Source organism: Entelurus aequoreus, linkage group LG01 (genome assembly GCF_033978785.1).
Source record: "Entelurus aequoreus isolate RoL-2023_Sb linkage group LG01, RoL_Eaeq_v1.1, whole genome shotgun sequence".
NCBI lineage: Eukaryota > Metazoa > Chordata > Actinopteri > Syngnathiformes > Syngnathidae > Entelurus > Entelurus aequoreus.
Window position 1 is genome coordinate 37,135,722 of NC_084731.1, and position 12,472 is coordinate 37,148,193.

At 41.5% G+C, this 12,472-nt stretch overlaps 1 protein-coding gene across 4 annotated transcripts in view; it reads left to right on the forward strand.

Annotated features, from left to right (window-relative positions):
- sema3fa (sema domain, immunoglobulin domain (Ig), short basic domain, secreted, (semaphorin) 3Fa) overlaps positions 1-12,472 on the forward strand; it is a 121,319-nt gene that overhangs the window by 92,884 nt on the left and 15,963 nt on the right. The gene's annotated exons all lie outside the window — the stretch shown is intronic.

Sequence of the window (12,472 nt, forward strand, 5' to 3'; positions counted from 1 at the left end):
TTATTGTCAATTACATTGCTTTCTGGTGTCCCATGTCCCGAACGGCCACCAATTTGCCCGTCCTCTTCCGCGACTCATGCAGAAGTTGCGCAGTCCAACTTTAGGAACGTTTTTCCTCTGGTGTATGAGTAAAACGTCCATTAAAAGTAAAATTATGTTTCTGAATGATTAGTTCCAGTGCCAAGAAAGATGTCAATGTTGCGGTTGTTGTTGCTCACTCGTCACAAGAAGGTAATCTGCCCCTCTGTGTTTTGGAGGAGAATTACAAGTCACGCGCCAGCCCCCGCGGAAGAGCTATAAACAAATCAAGACGCCAAGCTATGTGACGCAAAAGTATATTTCAGCCTTCACATCTCTGAAACTGACCTCATTTGCTTGAAACTTGGTGGAAGTAATATCATTCTTTTTTGTGTCTGCTTGGCTTTGCTTGCAAACACTGACAGAGTTTAGAAGAAGAGCCACAGAGGGAAGTTATGTGGAGGTTATGTCATTTCATTGGTAGCTGGGGACCGCCTATATAGAAAATGTACACGCTCATGCATCTGCTAAGAGTTAAAGGAAAAGTGTCAGTCAGAAGAGAGAATTCCTCCATGACTCGTAACCACAACAGTGAGAAAACAAAAGTCTCTCTGTCGGTCTTCAGGGTTTCTTCTAGTCTCAGATTGAGCCATCGTCCTCCTTTGAGCGAGAGTAATCAGCAGAGAAGTTAAAAAAAACACCAGCTAAGCATGGAATACAAGTACTACTAGTACTGAGTAATCAAAAATAATGAGCAGCTAGGATCTGCCCGACCTCCTGCGGATCATCCCGGCTGTCTGTTATTCACATGACGGACAGGATTAGAGAGGATTTGTGCTATCATTTAAATTGTAACAACTGGAATACTTCTTGTGTACTTGGAATAAAAAGTCACCATATAATCTGCTGTTAAATAGGTCATTAGGTCATTATATATGTATTACTTTGAATTCATGTACCGTGGTACCTCGGTTGGTACGTTGGTAATCTGTTCCAAAAGGTCTGACAAAAACTGAATAAATTTTTCCCAAAATATATCTGGTTCATTTGTTCCAGACAGCCAAAAATACGAATAAAAAGCAAATTATATAGAAAACCAGAAAAGCACTTGGAGAGCGCAGAAGTCCGCCAGGCTCTACCTCCCAGTAGTAAAAATGCCCTGAATTCAGACGGTGTCCCGGATCAGCTGCAAAATGTCACTTGTTCTTTATCCCATCTCTGACATTTCCTGAAAATTTCACCAAAATGTGTAACTTTTTGAGCTATTTATAGCAGAATAAAATAAACAGAGTGAAGCCTCTTGTCAGTCATTTACTATCTTTGTCTCTGTGGGTGGAGGCGGGGCCGCTAGCACACAGCGAAGAGGAATCTTGTAACTAAGGATTGTACGGTATACCGGTACTAGTATAGTACCGCGATACTAATGAATTATATTCGGTACTATACCGCCTCTAAAAAGTACTGGTCCCGCCCCGTTTTTTTTTTTTTACGGGCATGACTGCGCGTCGTCATCACGTTGTGGCATTGATGGTTTTACAAGTAGAGGTGCATGTTCGGCAGCGCACAATCACGGAGTACTTACAAGCAGACAATTTTTTCCAAGATGGCGGCGCTTCACGGCGGCAGCTTCTTGCGAGCGCTCCTGGAAGTGTAGACCGATTTGGCAAAAATACCCCTCAATTCAGTCAATTTCAAGGCTGGCTCGCAGCGTGTTCACTCCGTGATCACTTACGACCGACTTACGATTCTGGATGTGGAGAGATCGGGCCATTTTGGGCTGAAAGATGCGTGTACGGTGGACCTACTCGCTAGCTTGGGAATTCTTCGCGAGCTACATCCAGCAGTGGCCTTTGAAGCAGCGGCGTCCACTACCAGCGGAGACCGTCAACGAAAGAGACGTAAGCGGTGCGCTCGGAAGCAGACGCGGGGGTGTCGGGTGGGGCTAACAACAAAGCTAAAGGCGTTGTTGTTAGCGGGGCTAACAAAAAAGCTAAATGCTAATCCACAAAGAAGCGCTAATAAGGAGTCTGTTAAGCTAGAACTAGCCAGCGCCAGGCTGGATAATCCCTGCACACATAGCAATTCTCTTAGAATAATATACAACTCACATAATGTTTTTTCTGCGTCAGAGGTGGACATGCATTTTACTGAGGTGGCAAACAATCTAAAAATTCCTGTCATATCAATTCCTAGATATGGTCGAAATTATTTAAAGTGCACTACGCATAATAAACGTAACATTATTAATATTGCTACTACGGATACTTTCAACAAAAACTCCTCAAAACAGCCCACTACCTATAATATGGGCTTTTTAAACATAAGGTCATTGTCTTCCAAAACGTTATTAGTTAATGAAGTCATTAGAGACAACAATCTTGATGTCGTTGGTCTAGCCGAGACCTGGCTCAAACCAGACGAATTTTTTGCGCTGGGTGAGGCGTCTCCTCCTGGCTATACGGGAACGCATATTGCCCGTCCCATTAAAAGGGGTGGGGGTGTTGCACTAATATACAACAAAAACTTTAGCCTTACCTCGGACCTAAATAATAAATATAACTCGTTTGAGGTGCTTACTGTGAGGTTTGTCACACCGCTGCCTCTGCACCTGGCTGTCATCTACCGCCCCCCAGGGCCCTATTCGGACTTTATCAATGAATTTTCAGAGTTCGTTGCTGATCTAGTGACGCACGCCGACAATATAATCATAATGGGAGACTTTATCATCCATATGAATACCCCATCGGACCCTCCATGCGTGACGCTCCAGACTATAATTGATAGCTGTGGTCTTACACAAATAATAAATGAACCCACGCATCGCAACGGTAATACGATAGATCTAGTGCTCGTCAGGGGTGTCACCACCTCCAAAGTTACGATACTCCTGTACACTAAAGTAATGTCCGATCATTACCTTATAAAATTCGAAGTTCTGACTCATTGTCAACAAACTAATAATAATAATAATAACTACTATAGCAGCCGCAACATTAATGCTGCCACAACGACGACTCTTACTGACCTACTGCCTTCGGTAATGGCACCATTCCCAAATTATGTGGGCTCTATTGATAACCTCACTAACAACTTTAACGACGCCCTGCGCGACACCATTGATAGTGTAGCACCGCTAAAGCTAAAAAGGGCCCCAAAAAGGCGTACCCCATGGTTTACAGAAGAAACTAAAGCCCAGAAATTATCATGTAGAAAGCTGGAACGCAAATGGCGTGCGACTAAACTTGAGGTTTTCCATCAAGCATGGAGTGATAGTTTAATAACTTATAAACGCATGCTTACCTCAGCTAAAGCTAAATATTACTCAAATATCATCCACCTCAACAAAAATGATCCTAAATTTTTGTTTAGTACAGTAGCATCGCTAACCCAACAAGAGACTCCTCCCAGTAGCTCCACCCACTCAGCAGATGACTTTATGAATTTCTTTAATAAGAAAATTGAAGTCATTAGAAAAGAGATTAAAGACAATGCATCTCAGCTACAACTGGGTTCTATTAACACAGATACGACTGTATATACGACGGATACCGCCCTCCAAAATAGTTTCTCCCTCTTTGATGAAATATCATTGGAGGAATTGTTAAAATGTGTAAATGGGACAAAACAAACAACATATTTACTTGACCCAATTCCTGGGAAACTTATCAAGGAGCTTTTTGTTTTATTAGGTCCATCAGTGTTAAATATTATAAACGTATCACTTTCCTCTGGTACTGTTCCCCTAGCATTCAAAAAAGCGGTTATTCATCCTCTACTCAAAAGACCTAACCTCGATCCTGACCTCATGGTGAACTACCGGCCGGTGTCCCACCTTCCGTTTATCTCGAAAATCCTCGAAAAAATTGTCGCACAGCAGCTAAATGAACACTTAGCGTCTAACAATCTCTGTGAACCTTTTCAATCCGGTTTCAGGGCAAATCTCTCTACGGAGACAGCCCTCGCAAAAATGACTAATGATCTATTGCTAACGATGGATTCTGATGCGTCATCTATGTTGCTGCTTCTTGATCTTAGCGCCGCTTTCGATACTGTTGATCATAATATTTTATTAGAGCGTATCAAAACGTGTATTGGCATGTCAGACTTAGCCTTGTCTTGGTTTAACTCTTATCTTACTGACAGGATGCAGTGTGTCTCCCATAACAATGTGACCTCGAACTATGTTAAGGTAACGTGCGGAGTTCCCCAGGGTTCGGTTCTTGGCCCTGCACTCTTTAGTATTTACATGCTGCCGCTAGGTGACATCATACGCAAATACGGTGTTAGCTTTCACTGTTATGCGGATGACACCCAACTCTACATGCCCCTAAAGCTGACCAACACGCCGGATTGTAGTCAGCTGGAGGCGTGTCTTAATGAAATTAAACAAAGGATGTCCGCTAACTTTTTGCAACTCAACGCTAAGAAAACGGAAATGCTGATTATCGGTCCTGCTCAACACCGACATCTATTTAATAATACCACCTTAACATTTGACAACCAAACAATTAAACAAGGCGACTCGGTAAAGAATCTAGGTATTATCTTCTACCCAACTCTCTCGTTTGAGTCACACATTAAGAGTGTTACTAAAACGGCCTTCTTTCATCTCCGTAATATCGCTAAAATTCGTTCCATTTTGTCCACGAACGATGCGTTCGTTACATTTATTTTCGGGCCTCCGTATGTCTAGCATTAAAAGATTACAGATGGTACAAAATGCGGCTGTTAGACTTTTGACAAAAACAAGAAAGTTTGATCATATTACGCCTATACTGGCTCACTTGCACTGGCTTCCTGTGCACCTAAGATGCGACTTTAAGGTTTTACTACTTACGTATAAAATACTACACGGTCAAGCTCCTGCCTATCTTGCCGATTGTATTGTACCATATGTCCCGGCAAGAAATCTGCGTTCAAAGAACTCCGGCTTATTAGTGATTCCCAGAGCCCAAAAAAAGTCTGCGGGCTATAGAGCGTTTTCTATTCGGGCTCCAATACTATGGAATGCCCTCCCGGTAAAAGTTAGAGATGCTACCTCAGTAGAAGCATTTAAGTCTCATCTTAAAACTCATTTGTATACTCTAGCCTTTAAATAGACTCCCTTTTTAGACCAGTTGATCTGCCGTTTCTTTTCTTTTCTTTTCTACTCTGCTCCGGGGTGGACCGCTAGCCTGTTCATCGGATGGGGACATCTCTTGCTGCTGACCCGTCTCCGCTCGGGATGGTTCCTGCTGGCCCCACCATGGACTGGACTTTCGCTGATGTGTTGGACTTTCACAATATTATGTCAGACCCACTCGACATCCATTGCTTTCGGTCTCCCCTAGAGGGGGGGGGGGGTTACCCACATATGCGGTCCTCTCCAAGGTTTCTCATAGTCATTCACATTGACGTCCCACTGGGGTGAGTTTTCCTTGCCCGTATGTGGGCTCTGTACCGAGGATGTCGTTGTGGCTTGTACAGCCCTTTGAGACAGTTGTGATTTAGGGCTATATAAATAAACATTGATTGATTGATTGAATGTGTGTAGACAGAAAAGGGAGAATTGACACATTTTGGCTTAAAAATTAACAATAAAGGTGAAGCTATAACACTGAAACGCCTCTCAGGAAGTACCGGTACCAAAATATTGGTATCGGGACAACTCTACTCGTAACATAGTAGAAATTATATGGATCAGCCCCAAAATAAAATTACTGGTTCCTTATTTCATCTCTGACATTGCCTGAAAGTTAGATGAAAATCCAATCATAACTTTTTGAGTTATTTATAGCAGAATGAAAGAAACAGAGTGGAAAAATTGGACTGAAGTAACTTGTTCCAGTTGACTGCAGATGTTTTCCTCCTCCAAAGTTTTGCCAAAGCTCTCGTCGGAAGACTTACAAAGTTATTTTTGCTTCTTTGTCAGTCTCATTGCTCAGGGACATTTGAGGATTTGTTGTCCTAATCATCAAAGCCAGTGTGCAGAATGAAAAACGAATGTTATTATTGCTTATTGAACTCACTGAGCATAACTGGCCTCTTTGTTCTTGTCATGAAATATTGGTTTATTATATTTAGTTATTTCTGCCTTTCTTCTCAGGTTAGAGGACATTATGTCTTATTTATTTCTTTTGAACGACTTTCACAAGGCCAGTTAAAAGGAACATGAACCAAAATGTTGACCACCTGTCAAACTTTGTGTTTTGGCTCACACTTTTCATACATTAAATCAATCAGTAGGAATGTAGAGTTATGGATGCATATGGCCAAATATTAAAGGCATGTTTCTTACGATACTAAATTACTGTACTTATAGTGTCCAATGAGTTCTGGATTCCAGGTTCTGGTGGTCTCCTAAAAGCCCTCCATGTGAACCAACAGGACGCAAGCAAGTGGCACTAAAAGTACCGCAATAATAAGAAGAAAAATATGATCTTATTGACCTGAATAGAAAACAGTTTTGTATTGGAGGTGTAGAAATGTTTAGGCGCAAACCAGCAGGTGGCACCAAGTGATTTATCCCAAAGAGAGTCAAAGCTTTTTCTCCTCAACACTCACACACAGATCCACTGGGGGAGAAAACTGTTAAATATGATAAACTTTGTTTTGTTAACTACTAATAAAGTGTATTTTGTGCTCAGAGGTGCTTGAAGAAAAAAGAAAAGAAAAAATCAAATGTTGGTTCTTATTTAATACAATTCTTAATCCATTAAAAAAAAATTACGATTCAATCTTTGAAAATATGTTTTTAGGCCATCTCTGAACTTACTCGCAGTGCTTATAGACATTATTATATTATATTTCATCCATCCATCCATTTTCTACCGCTTGTCCCTCTCTGGGTCACGGGGGGGAGCTGGAGCCTATCCTAGCTGCACTCGGGCGGAAGGCGGGGTACACCCTGGACAAGTCGCCACCTCATTATAATATATATTATTATATCATTATAACCACCCAAACACTTAATTTAGCGTTCTAGCTACTTTTCTAACTAGTACCTTGAGACACGAGGTTCTGTGACGCAGCTCGTACCTTGAAAAACTTGTATTGCAAAAAAGCGTTGCGTTGAAATGAATTAAAATCAATTTGATTGGTGCTTGGAGGCTGATCCGTGGTCACCTGATAAACTCTCCACAAGGAGAGGGGGGCAGAGCAGAAAAAAGAGACAGCAGATCAACTGGTCTAAAAAAGGCGTCTATTTAAAGGCTACAGTATACAGATGAGTTTTAAGATGGGACTTAAATGCTTCTACTGAGGTAGCATCTCTAACTGTTACTGGGAGGGCATTCCAGAGTACTGGAGCCCGAATAGAAAATGCTCTAAAGCCTGCAGACTTTTTGGGGGGTCTGGGAATCACTAATAAGCTGGAGTTCTTGGAACACAGATTTCTGGCTGGGACATAGATATGGTACAATACAATCTGCAAGGTAGGATGGTGCTCGACCGTTTAGTATTTTATACGTAAGTAGTAAAACCTTAAAGTCGCATCTTATGTGCACAGGAAGCCAGCGCAAGTGAGCCAGTATAGGCGTAATATGATCAAACTTTCTTGTTCTTGTCAAAAGTCTAGCAGCCGTATTTTGCACCAACTGTAATCTTTTAATGCTAGACGTAGGGAGGCCCGAAAATAATACATTACAGTAATCAAGACGAGACGTAACGATTGCATGAATAATTATCTCAACGTCGGTGGTGGACAAAATCAGAAAACTTTTAGCGATATTACGGAGATGAAAGAAGGCCGTTTTAGTAACACTTTTAATGTTTGATTCAAATGAGAGAGTTGAGTCGAAGATAATACCCAAATTCTTTACCGAGTCACTTTGTGTAATTGTTTGGTTGTCAAATGTTAAGGTGGTATTATTAAATAGGTGTCGGTGTCTAGCAGGACCGATAATCAGCATTTCTGTTTTCTTAGCGTTAAGATGCTAAAAGTTAGCGGACATCCATTGTTTGATTTCATTAAGACACGCCTCCAGCTGACTACAATCTGGCGTGTTGGTCAGCTTTAGGGGCATGTAGAGTTGGGTGTCATCAGCATAACAGTGAAAGCTAACACCGTATTTGCGTATGATGTCACCTAGCGGCAGCATGTAGATGCTGAAGAGTGCAGGGCCAAGAACCGAACCCTGTGGAACTCTGCATGTTACCTTAACATAGTCCGAGGTCACATTATTATGGGAGACGCACTGCATCCTGTCAGTAAGATAGGAGTTAAACCAAGAAAACGCTAAGTCTGACATACCAATACGTGTTTTGATATGATATAATAGAATGTTATGATCGACGGTATCGAAAGCAGTGCTAAGATCCAGTAGCAGGATCCATACTTAGCAATAGGTCATAAGTTATTTTTGTGAGGGCTGTCTCCGTGGAGTGATTTGCTCTGAAACCGAACTAAAAGGGTTCACAGAGATTGTTGGATGCTAAGTGTTCATTTAGCTGCTGTGCAACAATTTTTTCGACACCAGACGGTAGTTTACCATGAGGTCAGAATCGAGGTAAGGCCTTTTGAGCAGAGGATGAATAACCTAAGGCTGAAACGACGCGTCGACGTAGTCGACGTCATCGGTTACGTAAATACGTCGACGCCGTTTTTGTGCGTCGACGCGTCGCATATTTACGTCAAACTACCGTCATGGCGAAGCGCAAAGCAGACGATCAAAGCAGACGATGCGAGCGAGGGGGAAAAATCACGCCAAAAGTCGTCAAAAGTGTGGTAGTATTTCAATACACAGACTAATAATGTTGTTGTATGCACACTGTGTCGAGCGGAAATGGCCTATCATAGCAGCACAATGGCTATGAACGAACATTTGAAAAGAAAACCATCAACCATCAACTAGTCAATCGTCCGCGTGAGCATACGTTGTCATCATTACACAAAAACATGAATGTGTCATTTGTATCTGCTAGGGGTGTAACGGTACGTGTTTTGTATTGAACCGTTTCGGTACGGGGCTTTCGGTTCGGTACGGGGGTGTACCGTACGAGTTTCTAAGCTAAAGCTAACTTTAGCTGCTAAAGTCTTAACAAGCTACTTCGCTCCTTCTGCCTTTGTCTCAGCACGCAGCATTGTCCCACCCACACAACCATCTGATTGGTACACACGAAGCATTATCAGCCAATGAGCAGTGCGTATTCAGAGTGTTACCAGCCAATCAGCAGTGCATATTCAGAGCGCATGTAGTCAGCGCTTCAGCGTTGAGCAGATAGGTGTTTAGCAGGTGAGCATCAGGCAGCGGACTCTCCCCAAATGATAATAAACACCTCCCAGTCAACTACTAGTAACATCACTATGAGCCCGTTGACCTTCTAGAAACTTAAACTGCAGCTCAGCTCACTCGCAGTCCTGGCTTGAGGTGAAGGCTAATTAGCTCTCAGTTCCAGCCACATCGACCCCTTCTGAGCGCCTATTTTCAGCTGCTGGAATATTGTAAACAAGAAAAGAACCAGAGCATGTAGACATGCTAACCTTTCTTCATTACAACTGTTAGACACTCACTGGAATGAGTAGAATTGGTTACTGTGTACTGTGTTGGACTGGATGTTTATTTTGCACATTTTAAAAGCAATACTTAATGTTTACAGTGCTCCAGAATATTTAGATTGGCACTTTTTTGTATTGGATGTTTATCTTTATTTTTGCACATTTTAGCAAATAAGCAATACTTTCACTTTTGTTGAAATGTTTACACTGTTGTTACAGAATATTTCGTTTTACACTTTTTTGTATTGGATGTTTATCTTTATTTTTGCACATTTTAAAGCAAAATAAGCAATACTTTTACTTTTGAAATGCTTATACTATTGCAGAATATTAAGATTTGCACTGGATGTTGACTTTTATATTTGCACATTAAAAAGCAAATAAGCTACTTTTAATTTTGTTAAAGGTTAAAAGTTTTAAATGTTTACATTGTTACAGAATAATTAGTCATGTTGTTGTCAATGTTGACTGAGTGGCCATAGTTCTTTTTAAAAAAAAATAAAAGCCATGCCTTTTGAAAAAACTGGCCTACATTTATTTTTTCATCTTCATTTTGAATAAAAAAATAATCGGTAAAAGGAAAAATAATCTATAGATTAATCGAAAAAAATAATCTATAGATTAACCGATTAATCGAAAAAATAATCTATAGATTAATCGATAGAAAAATTATCATTAGCTGCAGCCTTAGAATAACCGCTTTTTTTAATGCTAGGGGAACAGTACCAGATAAGTTAATAATGTTTAGCACTGATGCTCCACATATTACAAACAGCTGGATATATCCAGCACAAAATATATGCAGGGCTTCTATATTTGCCGGACGCCGCAACAAATGTGTTCAATTTTGCTCAAATCTGCTTCTGTTGGACAGGAAGCCTTGCACAAACACAAAATAAATTTACTTACTTTACTTTCAAAATAAAATACTCCGTTTTCAAGGCGGATAGCATTGAACACTTTGAAAGGTCCTAATGGGCGGCGACGAACATGAGGTCAACTTCAAACTTAATTTCATTTTACAGACACAAATGGATGAGGACATGCTGATTCTGAAGGTACACAATTTAAAAAATAATGTACAGGCAGCTATTTTGGGATATGGTGGCCTGTGTCAAATATCAGCTGATACGGGGACCGGGAAAGCAGAGGAGTGGTTGTGTGACACGCTCGCTAGGGATGATGTTACAATTGTATTGCTTGCTGCAAAAAAAATAAAACTGTCGTAGGTGTTGTTGTTCAGCAGCTGTTATTAATGGCAGGACCGAGTTTATTTGCTTTTGCTCCTCAGAAAGAACATAATAAACCTTTTGTGATTCGCTTTATTACAACTTCCCTTATCACGTGATTACGCGCAGACTTGTGAGATAAAAGTCTGCGTTATTTTGCTGCACGACGGAGCTGCAACAGAACAGTAGTGAGGATTGCCCACGGCCGTTTTGGATCCAGTGAAAATCCGGAGTTATACTCCAACTGCTTTACCAAGTTAGCTAGCTCCACGCTCTATCATTATTTTGATGATTTCTTTCTTTTATTCAATGAATATCATCCACTGCACGGTCCTTCTCACTCACGTTCTTCCTTTGCATGCTTGGAAAAACAAAGTTATGTCATCTCAAGCAATAAGTTAATGCTAGCAAGTAAGAGCGGAGCTTTTGGTCGGGTGTTACGGGATTCACGGTGACATTCACTATACCACAATTTTTGCTTGCAACCTAAAGCATTAAAAATAGCCAAGACAGCTCATATCTCATAATAGATTATTTTTTACTTTTGATTCTATTCTGTTTGTGTTTATTTTAATTCAATGCAAATAATATACTTCTTTCATCCAATTAGATTGGTATACTGCTTTCAGCTCACAGGAGGCATGTGAAGCAATTAATATACACTATATTGCCAAAAGTATTTGGCCACCTGCCTTGACTCACATATGAACTTGAAGTGCCATCCCATTCCTAACCCATAGGGTTCAATATGATGTTGATCCACCTTTTGCAGCTATTACAGCTTTAACTCTTCTGGGAAGGCTGTCCACAAGGTTGCGGAGTGTGTTTATAGGAATTTTCCACCATTCTTGGAAAAGCGCATTGGTGAGGTCACACACTGATGTTGGTCGAGAAGGCCTGGCTCTCAGTCTCCGTTCTAATTCATCCCTAAGGTGTTCTATCGGGTTCAGGTCAGGACTCTGTGCAGGCCAGTCAAGTTCATCCACACCAGACTCTCTCATCCATGTCTTTATGGACCTTGCTTTGTGCACTGGTGCACAGTCATGTTGGAAGAGGAAGGGGCCCGCTCCAAACCGTTCCCACAAGGTTGGGAGCATGGAATTGTCCAAAATGTTTTGGTATCCTGGGGCATTCAAAGTTCCTTTCCCTGGAACTAAGGGGCCAAGCCCAACTCCTGAAAAACAACCCCACACCATAATTCCTCCTCCACCAAATTTCACACTCTGCACAATGTAGTCCGAAATGTACCGTTCTCCTGGCAACCTCCAAACCCAGACTCGTCCATCAGATTGCCAGATGGAAAAGCGTGATTCATCACTCCAGAGAAGGCGTCTCCACTGCTCTAGAGTCCAGTGGCGACGTGCTTTACACCACTGCTTCCGACGCTTTGCATTGGACTTGGTGATGTATGGTTTAGATGCAGCTGGCCGGCCATGGAAACCCATTCCATTAAGCGCTCTGCGTACTGTACGTGGGCTAATTGGAATGTCACATGAAGTTTGGAGCTCTGTAGCAACTGACTGTGCAGAGAGTCGGCGACCTCTTTGCACTATGCACTTCAGAATCCGCTGACCCTTCTGTCAGTTTACGTGGCCTACCACTTTGTGACTGAGTTGCTGTTGTTCCCAAACTCTTCCATTTTATTACAATAAAGCCGACAGTTGACTTTGGAATATTTAGGAGCGAGGAAATTTCACGACTGGATTTGTTGCACAGGTGGCATCCTATGACAGTTCCACGCTGGAAATCA